We start from the raw sequence: 18807 nt of genomic DNA on the forward strand, positions 1-18807 counted from the left end.
ACATAAGGTAGTAATGATGTTCATAACATCATTCGATTCATACATATATTAACTATCTTATTCGAAGGTTTAAACTCGTAATCACTAGAACATAGTTTAGTTAATTCTAAACTTGTTCGCAAACAAAAGTTAATCCTTCTAACTTGACTTTTAAAATCAACTAAACACATGTTCTATATCTATATGATATGCTAACTTAATGATTTAAAACCAGGAAACACGAAAAACACCGTAAAACCGGATTTACGCCGTCGTAGTAACACCGCGGGCTGTTTTGGGTTAGTTAATTAAAAACTATGATAAACTTTGATTTAAAAGTTGTTATTTTGAGAAAATGATTTTTATTATGAACATGAAACTATATCCAAAAATTATGGTTAAACTCAAAGTGGAAGTATGTTTTCTAAAATGGTCATCTAGACGTCGTTCTTTCGACTGAAATGACTACCTTTACAAAAACGACTTGTAACTTATTTTTCTGACTATAAACCTATACTTTTTCTTTTTAGATTCATAAAATAGAGTTCAATATGAAACCATAGCAATTTGATTCACTCAAAACGGATTTAAAATGAAGAAGTTATGGGTAAAACAAGATTGGATAATTTTTCTCATTTTAGGTACGTGAAAATTGGTAACAAATCTATTCCAACCATAACTTAATCAACTTGTATTGTATATTATGTAATCTTGAGATACCATAGACACGTATACAATGTTTCGACCTATCATGTCGACACATCTATATATATTTCGGAACAACCATAGACACTCTATATGTGAATGTTGGAGTTAACTATACAGGGTTGAGGTTGATTCCAAAATATATATAGTTTGAGTTGTGATCAATACTGAGATACGTATACACTGGGTCGTGGATTGTTTAAAGATAATATTTATCGATTTATTTATGTACATCTAACTGTGGACAACTAGTTGTAGGTTACTAACGAGGACAGCTGACTTAATAAACTTAAAACATCAAAATATATTAAAAGTGTTGTAAATATATTTTGAACATACTTTGATATATATGTATATATTGTTATAGGTTCATGAATCAACCAGTGGCCAAGTCTTACTTCCCGACGAAGTAAAAATCTGTGAAAGTGAGTTATAGTCCCACTTTTAAAATCTAATATTTTTGGGATGAGAATACATACAGGTTTTATAAATGATTTACAAAATAGACACAAGTACGTGAAACTACATTCTATGGTTGAATTATCGAAATCGAATATGCCCCTTTTTGTTAAGTCTGGTAATCTAAGAATTAGGGAACAGACACCCTAATTGACGCGAATCCTAAAGATAGATCTATTGGGCCTAACAAACCCCATCCAAAGTACCGGATGCTTTAGTACTTCGAAATTTATATCATATCCGAAGGGTGTCCCGGAATGATGGGGATATTCTTATATATGCATCTTGTTAATGTCGGTTACCAGGTGTTCACCATATGAATGATTTTTATCTCTATGTATGGGATGTGTATTGAAATATGAAATCTTGTGGTCTATTATTATGATTTGATATATATAGGTTAAACCTATAACTCACCAACATTTTTGTTGACGTTTTAAGCATGTTTATTCTCAGGTGATTATTAAGAGCTTCCGTTGTCGCATACTTAAATAAGGACGAGATTTGGAGTCCATGCTTGTATGATATTGTGTAAAAACTGCATTCAAGAAACTTATTTTGTTGTAACATATTTGTATTGTAAACCATTATGTAATGGTTGTGTGTAAACAGGATATTCTAGATTATCATTATTTGATAATCTACGTAAAGCTTTTTAAACCTTTATTGATGAAATAAAGGTTATGGTTTGTTTTAAAATGAATGCAGTCTTTAAAAAACGTCTCATATAGAGGTCAAAACCTCGCAACGAAATCAATTAATATGGAACGTTTTTAATCAATAAGAACGGGACATTTCAAGATTGGACTAGCTTCATCTCTGAATACACATCGGCGTATTATTCCATCGGGACAACTTTTAAATAAATGTGAATCTTCCCAAAAATAGTGTTTTATATCACCAAAGAATTTCTTTCGTTTTTGGTACGATAATCCTTTTTCAAAGAATCCACATACTAAGTAGTTTGCATAGTCTGCAAACCATGGAATTTCACTATAATCTATCTTCAATAGATATTCATCAGGAAAGTTATCTTGTATGGCCGATTCATTTAGAACTTCTAATTCAGGATTTTTAAGACGAGAAAGATGATCAGCGGCGACATTTTCTGTTCCCTTTTTATCTCGGATTTCAATATCGAACTCTTGTAAGAGTAAGATCCAACGGATTAATCGTGGTTTGGCATCTTTTTTTGAAAATAGGTATCTAAGAGCAGAATGGTCGGTATAGACCACCGTTTTAGCTAGAACGAGATATGAACGAAATTTGTCAAAAGCAAAGACAATGGCAAGGAGTTCTTTTTCAGTAGTTGTGTAATTTATTTGTGCTCCTTGTAACGTCTTACTAGCATAATATATAGGTTGAAATCATTTTTCAATCATTTGACCTAAAACGGCTCCCATTGCAAAATCACTTGCATCGCACATGAGTTCAAATGGTAGATTACAATTTGGAGTTATCATGATCGGCGCATTAGTGAGTTTTTCTTTAAGAATATTAAAAGATTTGATGCATTCATCTGAAAAGATGAATGGAGCATCCTTTTCTAGGAGTTTATTCATAGGAGTGGCAATTTTAGAAAAATCTTTTATGAAACGTCGGTAAAAACCGGCATGCCCTAGAAAACTCCTAACTCCTCTAACATTGGTGGGATGTGGAAGTTTAGCAATTACATCTACTTTAGCTCTATCCACTTCAATTCCTTCTTTTGAAATTTTATGACCGAGAACGATGCCTTTTTAACCATGAAATGGCATTTTTCCCAATTAAGTACTAGATTTGATTGTTCGCATCTAATAAGCATTCGTTCAAGATTAACTAGTGATAATGCTAAAAACGAACATATATTTCATAGCATTATTCCTCAAGAAAGACAAGCTTTTAGTTGCAATTGTCTTATTTACAAGTGATATTCGTTTAAATAATAAAAGGTGAAGACAAAAGACAGATTCGACGAATTGAAGACGCAAACGACCAAAAAGCTCAAAAGTACAAAATACAATCAATGAGGTTCCAATTATTGATAAGAAACGTCTCAAAATTACAAGAGTATAAGATTCAAAACGAAAAGTACAAGATATTAAATTGTACGCAAGGACGTTCGAAAATCCGGAACCGGGACCAGAGTCAACTCTCAACGCTCGACGCAACGGACTAAAAATTACAATTCAACTATGCATATGAATATAATATAATATATAATTAATTCTTAAAATTAATATATATATATATATATATATATATATATATATATATATATATATATATATATATATATATATATATATATATATATATATATATTATTGTAGCGACCCGACCAAATCATGTTTGACGGCGCCGTCTACTTAGGTCCCGTTACGTGGTCATAAGTCTTTAAGACAAAGTTTGACCAAAATATGTCGCCTTCATTTCAAAATAAAGATTGTTCCCAAAGTTTACAAGAATTGTTCAACCAATAGTTAAGTTACAACGTTATAATACGAATGAAATCTAGGCGACACGGTTTAAAGTAAAGTCAAAAGACGCTCCATGAAATGCACATATACTCGACATCCAATGCAAGTATCAAATAATGAGCGGAAGCATGTATCATGTATCGTTCAAGGACCTGAGAAAAACATAGAAATCTGTCAACGAAAACGTTGGTGAAATCATAGGTTTAAGTAAGTAAGTACAAGTGAACCACAAGATTTGCATCAATGAAATAATAGTAATACATTCCAAAAGTTTGTTTCACGAGCACCCAATTATCAAAGCTTAACATTCCTTCCATTGTATACCCCATCACTTAGTGCTAGAACAAACACTTATTCTCGAAAATATATTTCATCCGTAGACGGTAGCGAACCGTCAAGGATGAGGGTTGTCAACCCATATGGCCATATAACATAAGTTCTCGCTTACACCCGGCAAGTGTAACTAATGATAATCGAATTGAGGATTTTGTTCTAAACTCGTATGTAGAATGTTTGTTTTCCCGTTCTTGTGTTCACTTAGTTCAAAAGAATCGTTTATGTTTTCTCATCCCAATATAAGTTCAAAAAGAGTAAAAGTGGGACTATGATCTCACCTTGAGTGCACGAGTAGTAAAGTACTTCGACAAGTAAACGTGTGCAAAGAACAATGCTAGTCTTGACCTAAACAATAGGTTTGTATCAATAACGGTAAACACGATAGGTCAAAGATGTTCAATTAGTCCTATGGCTCGTTAAGACTCGATCATAATAGCATGTGAATCAAATTGCCAAGTTTCATGCAAGATACAAGTATATAAATAAGTTAGGAAGGTTGCATAATCATTTGGTTAAGTTTGACAAAAAGTCAAACTTTGGTCGGTCAAAGTCAACGAAAGTCAACACGTTCGGGTCGGGTTCCGAACTATTTTTCTGAGGTTTTTAATCATATATGAACATGTTAGAACAAGTTTCATGTGAATCGGAGGTCCGTAGTATGCCAAACATTTTTCGTAATTTGGACATGGTGGTCAGAGCCTGACCAAGGCTTATGTCGCGCCGCGACATAGTCTGGCCGCGCCGCGGCATTGGCCGTGCGCTGGTACCTGGTCAGTCTCAATTGTTCAAGTCCCAAATCAAAACTCTTTCAAGCATAAATTACAAACCGCTAACATTTAGAACTCGCACCTTATATCGTTGGAAAGGTAATTTGACAAAGAACACAACTAAACACATTTCATCAATCAATCTACCTATTATAACAACCAAAATCGCATCTAATGCTCAACATTAATCGCATACAAGTTCATAAATGCAATTCAATGATTCGGGCAACCAATTTACATGAATGATATGCCGTTTCGAAGGTAATCAAGCATACATTCTAACTAAACACTTACCAACCATAATCCATGGCATTCAATGCATCAAAAGTCCATTTCAAGTTCATCAAACCCTAACCCAATTTCACCAAAATCATAAATCGAGTTCATGAACTTTTCTAAAGCAACCTACACATCAAATTGAAGCTAGTGATGCTAGTAACACAATTAAAACATCAACTTTTAACATCTAACAACATATGATCATCCAAAATTCAAGAATAACACACCAAAATTCAAGTTCATGCTAGTTACACTAAAACAACGAGATCGAGCATATAAATCATATATTCATGTTAGACTTGAGCCATAGACACTAATTAACACTTTTATAAGTTAAAAACATCAAGAACACAAAATCTAGTGATTTTAGAAAGTTACCCAAATGAGATGAAGTTGGTACCAAAACGAAGAGGATGAAGAGAGGATCACGAATATGTAATTTATTTTGTTGTAAGCCTCCTAGATCGAATTTAGATGATGATTGAATGAATATGGTTTTGAGTGTGTGTTCTTGCTAGAGAGAAAGAGAGAGAGATGGAGGTGGAAATGAATGGGTGAAAGGGGTTTGACCCTTTGACCTAGTCAAGGGTTTGATCCCTTGTCAAGTTTAGTCCCTCAACTTTCGTTCGGGTGCGGGAATTACCTAAACGAGATAATTTAAAACGCGTATCAACGGGAGATGTTATAAACATATAACGGACTTTATATTAGTATAACGGAAAAGTAAATGGAAAAAGGCGGGATGTTACATTACCTACTCCTTAAAAGAAATTTCGTCCCGAAATTTAAGTAGGCGTAGTAGTCGTTGTTTCTTCCTCGAGATCTTGCGTTTCCGAATTCACAAATAGATGAGGATACTTCCTTTGCATTTGATCTTGTCTTTCCCAAGTAAACTCGGGTCCTCTTTTGGCATTCCAACGAACCTTGACAATCGGGATTCGGCTTTGTTTCAATGTCTTGACGGAGGTGTCCACAATTTCAACCGGTTCCTCCACAAAATGAAGTTTGTCATCAATAGTAAGTTCTTCGAGAGGGATGACGATATCGGGCTCGGCAAGACACTTTTTCAAGTTAGATACATGGAAGGTAGGATGAACGGAGTTCAATTGAGGCGGAAGATCTAAACGATAAGCAACGGTTCCAATACGCTCCAAGATTTCGAAAGGACCAATATACCGCGGATTTAGCTTTCCGCGTTTCCCAAAACGGATTACACCTTTCCAAGGCGCGACTTTTAACATTACTCGGTCACCGACTTGAAATTCAAGATCGTTGCGTCGTTTGTCGGTATAGCTCTTTTGACGACTTCGGGCCGTCCTAAGCCTATCTCGGATTTGAACGATTTTCTCGGTGGTTTCGTGAATGAGTTCGGGTCCGGTGATTTGCACGTCGCCTACCTCGGCCCAACAAAGAGGTGAACGACATTTGCGGCCATATAGCGCTTCAAAAGGTGCGGCTTTAATACTCGCGTGATAACTATTGTTATAAGAGAACTCGGCGAGAGGTAAGTGCTTGTCCCAAGCTTTTCCGAAATCAACCACGCAAGCTCGTAACATGTCCTCTAAGGTTTGAATTGTATGTTCACTTTGTCCATCGGTTTGAGGATGATATGCGGTGCTCATGTCCAAACGCGTTCCCAACGCTTCTTGTAACGTACGCCAAAATCTAGAAACGAAACGGCCATCTCGGTCGGAGATAATCGATAAAGGTACACCGTGTCGGGCTACGATCTCCTTAATGTAAAGTTGTGCAAGTTTCTCCATTTTGTCCGTTTCTTTCATGGCAAGGAAGTGTGCGGATTTGGTGAGATGGTCAACAATAACCCAAATGGTATCATAACCGCCCGTCGTTTTTGGTAGCTTGGTGATAAAATCCATCGTTATCCTTTCCCACTTCCATTGCGGGATCTCGGGTTGTCGAAGTAGTCCGGACGGTCTTTGGTGTTCGGCTTTGACTTTGGAACATGTCAAACACTTGGAAACATAAGTAGCTACGTCCCTTTTGATGTTCGGCCACCAATATAGTTGTTTAAGGTCGTGGTACATCTTATTGGCACCGGGGTGAATCGAGTATCGTGACTTATGGGCTTCATCTAAAATAAGGCTTCGTAGATCCCCATAACTAGGCACCCAAATTCTTCCGGCGAAATATCGGAGTCCGGTTTCTTTAACTTCTAATCGAGAGGTGAGGACGTTCAAGTGTTCGAGAGAGATGTTTTCATCCTTGAGAGCCTCATCTTGGGCTACCCGAATTTGGCTATTAAGGTTTGTGTGGATGGTGATGTTTAAAGCTCGGACACGGAGAGGCACCGCTCTTTCTTTTCGACTTAAGGCATCGGCTACTACATTTGCCTTCCCGGGATGGTAACGAAGCTCGCAATCGTAATCGTTTAAGGTTTCAATCCACCTTCGTTGTCTCATGTTTAGTTGTTTTTGATCGAAAATGTGTTGAAGGCTTTTGTGATCGGTGAAGATAGTACTCTTGGTTCCATAAAGATAGTGTCCTTACATTTTAAGTGCAAAGACGACGGCTCCGAGTTCGAGATCATGCGTCGTGTAGTTTCGTTCATGAATTTTGAGTTGTCGAGAAGCATAAGCAATGACTTTCGTTCGTTGCATCAATACACACCCAAAACCATGTTTCGAGGCGTCGCAATACACAACAAAATCATCATTACCTTCGGGAAGTGACAAGATAGGAGCGGTGGTTAGTTTCGTTTTCAAGATTTGGAATGCGGATTCATGTTCGGTCGCCCAAATGAATTTCTTTCCCTTGTGAGTCAATGCGGTTAGAGGACGTGCAACCAAAGAGAAATTTTCGATGAATCTACGATAGTACCCGGCGAGACCCAAAAATTGCCGAATGTGAGTAGGAGTAGTAGGAGTCTCCCATTTGCTAATGGCTTCGATTTTCGTTGGATCGACCTTAATACCTTGGTCACTTACAACATGACCAAGAAATTGAACTTCCTTTAACCAAAATTCACACTTGGAGAATTTGGCATAAAGTCGTTCTTGTCTCAAGAGTTCAAGCACAAGTCGAAGATGTTGTTCGTGCTCTTCTTCATTTTTAGAATAGATCAATATATCATCAATGAACACAATAACGAATTTATCGAGATACGGTTTGCACACGCGGTTCATATGATCCATGAACACCGCCGGTGCGTTAGTGAGACCAAATGGCATGACAAGGAATTCATAACTACCATAACGAGTCCGGAAAGCGGTTTTGGAGACATCTTCCCCCTTAACCCTCAATTGATGATAACCCGAGCGGAGATCGATTTTCGAATATACACAAGACCCTTGTAGTTGATCAAAGAGGTCATCGATGCGAGGAAGAGGATATCGGTTCTTAACCGTCAATTTATTTAGTTCACGATAATCAATGCACATTCGTAGGGATCCGTCTTTCTTTTTAACAAACAAAATCGGAGCGCCCCAAGGTGAATGGCTAGGTTGGATAAAACCACGATCAAGTAGTTCTTGGATTTGACTTTGCAATTCTTGCATTTCGGATGGGGCGAGTCTATATGGTGCACGTGCTACGGGTGCGGCCCCCGGAATAAGATCGATTTGGAATTCAACCGGTCGATGAGGTGGAAGACCCGGCAATTCGTCGGGAAATACATCGGAAAAGTCACTAACAATTGGCACATCATCGATATGCTTCTCATCGGACTCGACTTTCTTAACGCGGGCAAGGATCGCAAAACAACCCTTACGGAGTAGTTTTCTAACTTTAAGGCACGAAACGAGATTGAGTCTGGTGCAACTCTTATCGCCATAAACAATCAAAGGTTCACCATTCTCGATAGGAATTCGGATTGCGTTAAGATCACAAAGGATGTGAGATTTCGTTTTGACTAACCAATTCATACCGATTATTACATCAAAGCTTCCTAGTTCCATGGGTATCAAGTCAATTTCAAATTCCTTACCCAAAATGTTTAACGCACACCCCCGGTAATATGTGTCGGCACTTAATAGTTTCCCGTTAGCCACTTCAATGGTATAAGGGGTATCTAATGGAAGAGGTGGAGTGCTAAAAGAATGAGTCAAAGTCTTGGATACAAAGCATTTATCGGCACCCGAATCGAATAAACAGGAGACATAGGAATTGTTGAGAAGAAACGTACCCGTGACTAGTTCAGTGTCATCCCGGGCTTCCTCGGTGTTGATGTTAAAAGCTCGGCCGCGCGTATTGGTGTTATCTTTCCTTTTCGGGCATGCATTTCTATAATGACCCGTTTGGCCACATTCGTAACAAGTGCCCGTCTTTGGTGCATTGGGCCACTTTCGAGCGACGGGAGTAGCACTTTTACAATCGTTGGCCTTATGACCAACTCCTTGGCACCGGTGGCAAATTAACTTACTACATTCGCCAAAGTGATGTTTGTTGCATTTGTTGCAAAGAGGTAGGTTCCCGGCATAACCTTTCTTGCCGTCGGAGGTGTAAGGCTTCTTAGCAAAGTTGTTGTTGCTTGATTGGGAGGGTTCCCACTTTCTTTTGTTGCCGCCCGATTTATCCTCGGCCTTAGGTGCCGGAACTACGATTTCGTCAACCGTTTCAATTAGTTGGCGAGCCATGTTCATAGCGGCTTGATGAGTAGTGGGTTTGGATGACATCACCCCTTGTTTGATGCTTTTTGGAAGACCGAGCATGTAGAGCTCAATCCTTTGAGATTCGGGGTTAACAAGATTAGGACACATCAAGGATAGTTCGGCGAAGCGTTGATTATAAGCTTTAAGATCGTTTCCGACCGCTTTCAAAGCTCTTAGTTCTTCCTCAAGCTTTCGGGTTTCTTCGCGCGGAAAGTATTCAACAATCATCTTTTCCTTTAGATCGGCCCAAGAGAGGGCATGAGCTTCATCGGTACCCACCGATTGAACATAGGTGTTCCACCATGTTAGAGCAATTCCGGAGAAAGTGTGAGTGGAGTATTTGACCTTGTCTTGGTCCCGACAACCGCTTATGCTAAAGACGGCTTCCGTTTGCTCAAACCATCGGGTGAGCACGACCGGTCCCCCGGTTCCATCAAAAGTGTGAGGTTTGCACCCCATGAAAGCTTTATAGGAGCATCCCTCGTTTGAGTTTCCGGCTCCATTGTTGTTGTTGTTGTTGTTGTTGTTGTGGTTGTTATTATTATTGTTGTTGGATGAGTGACCGGCCATGGCCGCATCTACGGCGGTAGCTATCATCCGTTCGAGAGCTTGTTCGGGAGTTTCATTGCGGCGTACGCGACGAGGAGCCATTGTTCCTTCAAGACACAAGAATATCATTGATTAGTATTCTCAATAATACTAACCGTGATATAGAATAAAGATAAAGAGAAGTTTTTTTTTTTTTTTTTTTTTTTTTTTTTTTTTTTCGACTCGCCTTAAATTCTTTATGTCATAATGTCGGAACGTTCATACGAGTCACCGTAATATAATCCCGGAAATTATATTACCCTGATTCATATGTGCATTCGACATCATTTCATATAGTCAAGGTGGCGCGTCAATCAAATTAAACAACGTGAGATTAAGATGAACTAAGAGTAGATATGAGTAGAAGCGTTCGAGTATAAATGCACAAGTAGTCAAGTAATTCCTACTTCAAGTCTATATGCCGGTTGTAGTCTAGACTCACCAATGTACCCTATGACTCGAGGTTGACACCAATGAACTCTAAATCCCTACAACCAACGCTCTGATACCATCTGTAGCGACCCGACCAAATCATGTTTGACGGCGCCGTCTACTTAGGTCCCGTTACGTGGTCATAAGTCTTTAAGACAAAGTTTGACCAAAATATGTCGCCTTCATTTCAAAATAAAGATTGTTCCCAAAGTTTACAAGAATTGTTCAACCAATAGTTAAGTTACAACGTTATAATACGAATGAAATCTAGGCGACACGGTTTAAAGTAAAGTCAAAAGACGCTCCATGAAATGCACATATACTCGACATCCAATGCAAGTATCAAATAATGAGCGGAAGCATGTATCATGTATCGTTCAAGGACCTGAGAAAAACATAGAAATCTGTCAACGAAAACGTTGGTGAAATCATAGGTTTAAGTAAGTAAGTACAAGTGAACCACAAGATTTGCATCAATGAAATAATAGTAATACATTCCAAAAGTTTGTTTCACGAGCACCCAATTATCAAAGCTTAACATTCCTTCCATTGTATACCCCATCACTTAGTGCTAGAACAAACACTGATTCTCGAAAATATATTTCATCCGTAGACGGTAGCGAACCGTCAAGGATGAGGGTTGTCAACCCATATGGCCATATAACATAAGTTCTCGCTTACACCCGGCAAGTGTAACTAATGATAATCGAATTGAGGATTTTGTTCTAAACTCGTATGTAGAATGTTTGTTTTCCCGTTCTTGTGTTCACTTAGTTCAAAAGAATCGTTTATGTTTTCTCATCCCAATATAAGTTCAAAAAGAGTAAAAGTGGGACTATGATCTCACCTTGAGTGCACGAGTAGTAAAGTACTTCGACAAGTAAACGTGTGCAAAGAACAATGCTAGTCTTGACCTAAACAATAGGTTTGTATCAATAACGGTAAACACGATAGGTCAAAGATGTTCAATTAGTCCTATGGCTCGTTAAGACTCGATCATAATAGCATGTGAATCAAATTGCCAAGTTTCATGCAAGATACAAGTATATAAATAAGTTAGGAAGGTTGCATAATCATTTGGTTAAGTTTGACAAAAAGTCAAACTTTGGTCGGTCAAAGTCAACGAAAGTCAACACGTTCGGGTCGGGTTCCGAACTATTTTTCTGAGGTTTTTAATCATATATGAACATGTTAGAACAAGTTTCATGTGAATCGGAGGTCCGTAGTATGCCAAACATTTTTCGTAATTTGGACATGGTGGTCAGAGCCTGACCAAGGCTTATGTCGCGCCGCGACATAGTCTGGCCGCGCCGCGGCATTGGCCGTGCGCTGGTACCTGGTCAGTCTCAATTGTTCAAGTCCCAAATCAAAACTCTTTCAAGCATAAATTACAAACCGCTAACATTTAGAACTCGCACCTTATATCGTTGGAAAGGTAATTTGACAAAGAACACAACTAAACACATTTCATCAATCAATCTACCTATTATAACAACCAAAATCGCATCTAATGCTCAACATTAATCGCATACAAGTTCATAAATGCAATTCAATGATTCGGGCAACCAATTTACATGAATGATATGCCGTTTCGAAGGTAATCAAGCATACATTCTAACTAAACACTTACCAACCATAATCCATGGCATTCAATGCATCAAAAGTCCATTTCAAGTTCATCAAACCCTAACCCAATTTCACCAAAATCATAAATCGAGTTCATGAACTTTTCTAAAGCAACCTACACATCAAATTGAAGCTAGTGATGCTAGTAACACAATTAAAACATCAACTTTTAACATCTAACAACATATGATCATCCAAAATTCAAGAATAACACACCAAAATTCAAGTTCATGCTAGTTACACTAAAACAACGAGATCGAGCATATAAATCATATATTCATGTTAGACTTGAGCTATAGACACTAATTAACACTTTTATAAGTTAAAAACATCAAGAACACAAAATCTAGTGATTTTAGAAAGTTACCCAAATGAGATGAAGTTGGTACCAAAACGAAGAGGATGAAGAGAGGATCACGAATATGTAATTTATTTTGTTGTACGCCTCCTAGATCGAATTTAGATGATGATTGAATGAATATGGTTTTGAGTGTGTGTTCTTGCTAGAGAGAAAGAGAGAGAGATGGAGGTGGAAATGAATGGGTGAAAGGGGTTTGACCCTTTGACCTAGTCAAGGGTTTGATCCCTTGTCAAGTTTAGTCCCTCAACTTTCGTTCGGGTGCGGGAATTACCTAAACGAGATAATTTAAAACGCGTATCAACGGGAGATGTTATAAACATATAACGGACTTTATATTAGTATAACGGAAAAGTAAATGGAAAAAGGCGGGATGTTACATTACCTACTCCTTAAAAGAAATTTCGTCCCGAAATTTAAGTAGGCGTAGTAGTCGTTGTTTCTTCCTCGAGATCTTGCGTTTCCGAATTCACAAATAGATGAGGATACTTCCTTTGCATTTGATCTTGTCTTTCCCAAGTAAACTCGGGTCCTCTTTTGGCATTCCAACGAACCTTGACAATCGGGATTCGGTGATAGATGAAAAAGAAGAATGAAAGATATGAAAGTTAGAAATATAACAAGGGTTAGAATGGGATGGAGCATATTAGCGAATGTCTTAAAGTAGGAACTAAAGAGAAAGAATAAAAGATGTGGGAAGAAAGAAAGGGAAGGAGGTAAATTTATAGTGAAATATTCGACAAAGAAATCAAAACAGATTTCCGCGTTAAATCAAAGAAGATCCTGATCGCCGCAAAACTAAATCTTATTACATAAGATTTTCTTTAAAACCCTTAAATCCCGGAAATCGATCATAATCACGTCATCGGTTACAACAATTCTATATTTACTCATTTCACTCTTTTGTGATAGCTTCGCTCGTACGTCTCACATAACCAAATCGTTTTATCTAAATCTTTCAATAATGATAAAATTTCATTATTACCTCATATTCGTCATGAAAACATTCCTATTGTTATTTATGACAACCTCTACCAAATTTCGAGGACGAAATTTCTTTAACGGATGGGTACTGTAACGACCCGGAAATTTCCGACCAAATTTAAACTCTAATCTCTATATGGTTCCGACACGATAAGCAAAAACCCTAAAGTTGACCCGCACTTTTTCGATCGTTCTATACTTATAAGATTAATATTTACATAAATTAAACCTTACCAACATGATAAGCAATCCAAATTGTTGAGACTTATGTTTTCGGAAAGAGTTTTACACAACGTTTGACCGTCTAGTTTGACCGATGATATCACGAACTATATAACATATGATAATTATACGTTTGTGTATATATATGTATATATACATATTTAACATGGTTTATGGATGTTTTAATATCTCATTTTGTATTAATAACAATAAGTTATAAGTATATTTTGAAACTACTAACTTAAGTTTTCAAAACGATAACCATACATAACGTTATTTGATATAAATACTTATGATTTATAATGTTTATACATATAACGTATAAGTAATGTATTTAATCACTTTTAAGGACTTAAATACATAAAACAATATAAGTATATTCACAAAAGATAGCTATATTTGAATCCTCGTTCCGTTTTCTCAAAGATTTCTACACGTATATTTAGGGTATATGTACCCGTATCATACGCAGCTTCTAGATGTATTTACTATTGGTATATACCAATAAAAATCTGCTCCTTAGCAGCCTTAAATGATTAAGAAACATGTGGAACCAACCATTTGTCATGTAGCATGAATTATTTAGCAAGAAAACAAAGTTAGGTATCATTTTTTTCTTTATATACTAAAAACGTTTTTATGCATGCACACCATTTCTTCACCCCATTTTCTCATACTTACACTCCCATTTCTCTCTCAAAATACTCTTAACTTCATTGATCATCTACAAGCATTTTCCCCATCATTTAGCTTCAAAAACCTTACTTAATCACCATAAGAAAACCATACAAAAACACTTCAAGAAATCCTTCCAAGAACACAAACTTACTTCCAATCTTTCATCCACTTCCATCACCCTTTTGGTTCTAGGTTCTTACTCCTATTTTACAGCAACCTTGTCCAAGGAACTTGAGGTAGTAACTATGTTCATAACCTTATTCGATTCATATATATATAGCTATCTTATTTTGTGGTATAAAATTTTAACAACAAGAACATAGTTTGAAAGTTTTCAAACTTGTTTGCAAACTAAATAGATCCTTCTAACTTAACTTTTAAAATACTTCAAGACCTGTAATATAACTTAAATATATGCTAATTTAACAAGGTAAAACTTGGTTTTTCAAAGAATACCTTAAAAACTGTTTTTACGACGTCGGAGTGCAACCGGGGACTGTTTTGGGTTGGATAATTAAAAACCATCTTAAACTTTGAATTGGAGGTTTACTTTTTGGAAAAATGATCTTTACTATAAATATGTTAACACATAAAAATTTCATGATTTAATTCAAAGTATAGGTATTTTTAGAAAAATAGTCATTAAATGATATTTTTGTAACAAAAATGTTTAACTTCATAAGTTTCACTAAAGTTTCACCTATGTCGTGTGATTTTGAATACAAACTAAGGTATTTACAGTTCATAGTCTTAAAGAGGGACTCGATCCAAGGAGATGGCAAGTTGAATCAACAAAAACGGAGTTGTAACGAAGAAACTATGACCGAAACAAAATCGGATATCCAAGACTAGTTTAGCCACGAAAATAATTGGGAGAAATTAAATAAATCACATCTTTCTAAGATAACATGATATTTTATATATATGTACTCATAATTCAATTTTATATGGTTCAGGATCACCCGTAAACAATACGAGAAGATTAATCATAAGATCCCATGATTGTACGCAACACGTCATTTGACAACACCGGTACTTTATGTACGCAACACGTCATTTGACAACACCGGTACCGTGGGTCAAGATTAATCTCGACCAATACATATACGATGGGGGTTTTATTCATTTCATTGGGGGTTTATTAAACACCTAAAAATGAACCATTAAAATTGAATTACTAACATCGGACTGCTAACTACGGACTAAGGAATTATTAAAAGTATTAAAAGTATAACAAGTATATATATGTGACGATTGTTTAAAAATGAAAATATATTGATATATTATATATGGATAGGTTCGTGATATCAACCGGAAGACCAAGTCAAAATATTTATATCTTCAAGACAACAGTGAGTATATAGTCCCACTTTTAAACTCTAAATATTTCGGGATGAGAATACATGTATTTTATGTTTTACGTTATGGACACAAGTAACTGAAAATATATTCTACGTTGAGTTGTACCACTGGCATACTTCCCTGTAGCTTGGTAACTAATATTTACAGCGGTATTGTAAACGCGAATCCTGTTGATAGATCTATCGGGCCTGACAACCCCAACCGGACTGGACGACCAGTATTCAACGGTTGCACAGTACTTCGTTTTGTGACTACACTTGGTACGGTGTAGTAAGATTTCATATTAAAGGGAATATGCGACGTGATTAAATGTTAAGTATGGTTACCAAGTGCTCAACCACTTAGAATATTTTTATGAAAATGTTTATATATGAAATCTTGTGGTCTATATATATATATTGCTGCCGGCACTAAACCTATATCTCACCAACTTTATGTTGACGTTTTAAAGCATGTTATTCTCAGGTATGAATTAAGTCTTCCGCTGTGCATTAGCTCGTACTAAGGATACTACTTAAGGCTATTAAGGACTTATATCATAAGGCGTTGCATTCGAGTCATTGAAGTTTATAGAGACTATTATTAAGTAAATGGCGGTTTAGGTCATTTGAATATTATGAAATGTCAGGCGATTATGTCAATTCTGGATGTAACTATAGATTGCCTTTTAAGAATAAATGCAACGTTTGTAAGATGTATCATATAGAGGGCAAGTACCTCGCAATGTTATCAACTATTGTAATTCGTTTGTAATCAATATGGACAACGTCCGGATGATTAGTTTCGGATCCTTTCAGTTGGTATCAGAGCGTTGGTCTTAGCGAACCAGGCCTTGCATTAGTGTGTCTAACTAGTAGTTGTTAGGATACATTAAGTGAGTCTGGACTTTGACCGTGTCTGCCTTTCAAAAGTTTTGCTTATCAATCCTAGTCGGAAATCATCTGCTTATCATCCTTAGGGAACTGCCTGCTTATCATTCTTAAGTCTAGACACGTCTTACTGCATTTAGTGCATCGATAGTGTATAGACAAAATTCATATCCTAGCGTATCTGTTACTATAGACATTGCCTGACGTATTTCAAAGATACTCCGTAATTCATGGGATTTTGATATTATATATACATATGTAAATTATGTATTGAAGAGTACCAAACCCAACTCCTATAATCTATTCCAAACCAAAAATTCATTTCTCCGACCATACAAGATGGATTCTTCATCCAGCTCAAATTCCTCCGACTTCGATAGCTTCGTCGATATGGATTTCCATTCGAGCTCCGAGAACAGCGTTACCGGAATGGATCAACCAATTTCCCATCATCTATTCTGGATGAATTGGGGATGGGTTTGTAATATACTAAATTTCTGGAGGCAAGAAGAAGGTGATCCATTCCATCCACCAAATTGTCCTCTTAACGATGAACCTGAAGCACTTACCGGCGAACCTATTCGAAACACCATTTTCTCGCTCATTTCTAGAGTATCTCGTCATGACTACATACTATCCCATATTTCGAATCTTGTTCATTCGCTCGTTCCAACTGTCAATCATCCCGGTATAATAGAAGAAGTCAACGAGCTTCGCGCTCGGGTAGTGGCTTTAGAAAATACGGTGCGAAGGTTACAAACACCAGCAGCAGCACCAGCAGCATAATCTGTATCACTATCAACAACGCCGACAGTACTCTTGTCACCCCCAAAATCTCAACATCACAAACTGTATCTCGGATATCAACATCACATACCTCAAAAACCTCATCGGAACTTCGAGTATGATCTTCGTTCTATATATCGTTCTACATCGATTATCTTCGCTTTACGTATCGTTTTACCTCATTTATCTTCGTTCGACTTAGCGATTATGTAATCTCTAATGCTTTAGAAGTTATGTAATCTAGTATTAACGATAAATCAAATGAGTTTAATACTTCATTGACTCATTGAATCTATGATTACATCTGAAGAAAATATATATGCAAGTATATTTTTATAAAGATTGTAATTAAAAATTCTTTCGTACAAACTGTTAATGATGAAAATATTTTAACGGGTGGGTAGTACCCGAGGAATATTTAGAATTCACATTAATAAGTTACGTTGTACATTCTCTAAATCTGATTCAACGGTCATTTACTATCCTACTTACAACTACCGATATACGTATCCGTTCACCACAGAATAACCATTTCTATTCAAATTTCATATTTGGATTTTGATCTATCAGAATCCAACAAGTGGCATAATGAAGAAAACATTGGACAAAAATAAAAAGTGTTAGAAACAAACGAATTAATTAATTGAAATTGTGATAGAATTTCACGCTAACTGTTCCGGCTAACTGTTCCCAGTTAACTGATTAACATTTAATTTATCGCAATTTACATTCTCGCAATTTTATTTATCATCATTTAATTTCTGTTATTTACTTTTACGCACTTTAAATAACGGGACACGTATGCAAGGTTTCGACTTATCATATCGACCCATCTATATATATATTTCGGAACAACCGTAGACACTCTATATGTGAAGGCGGGAGTTGGCTATACAGGGTCGGAGTTGATTTCAAAATATATATATATACTTTGAGTTGTGATCGACACCGAGACCGGTATACGGGTCACGATACGTATTATTTAATTCGAATATTATATATTAAATTATATATGAATCATTGAACCATCGGACTATTGGACTGCTAACTTTGGACAATTAAAATGAATTAAATTAAAATATTGATTATAACATATGAAACTAAATCATTCTTCAAGTTTGCCACTTGATTTCATCCTAAACCTCATTTGTACTTCGACAATTATAATCCTCGTTCAAATCTTTTCATGATTCTTGAAAACACTTCAATCGAGAAGTTGAACCAGCCGCACCTCGTTTACGGAAGAAAGATTTATGCATACAGTTATACACCTGAAACTTTCAAAACCGAAGTTATCGTTAAAACTTATCC

This window comes from Rutidosis leptorrhynchoides, chromosome 2 (assembly GCF_046630445.1).
Source record: "Rutidosis leptorrhynchoides isolate AG116_Rl617_1_P2 chromosome 2, CSIRO_AGI_Rlap_v1, whole genome shotgun sequence".
NCBI classification, from domain to species: Eukaryota; Viridiplantae; Streptophyta; class Magnoliopsida; order Asterales; family Asteraceae; genus Rutidosis; species Rutidosis leptorrhynchoides.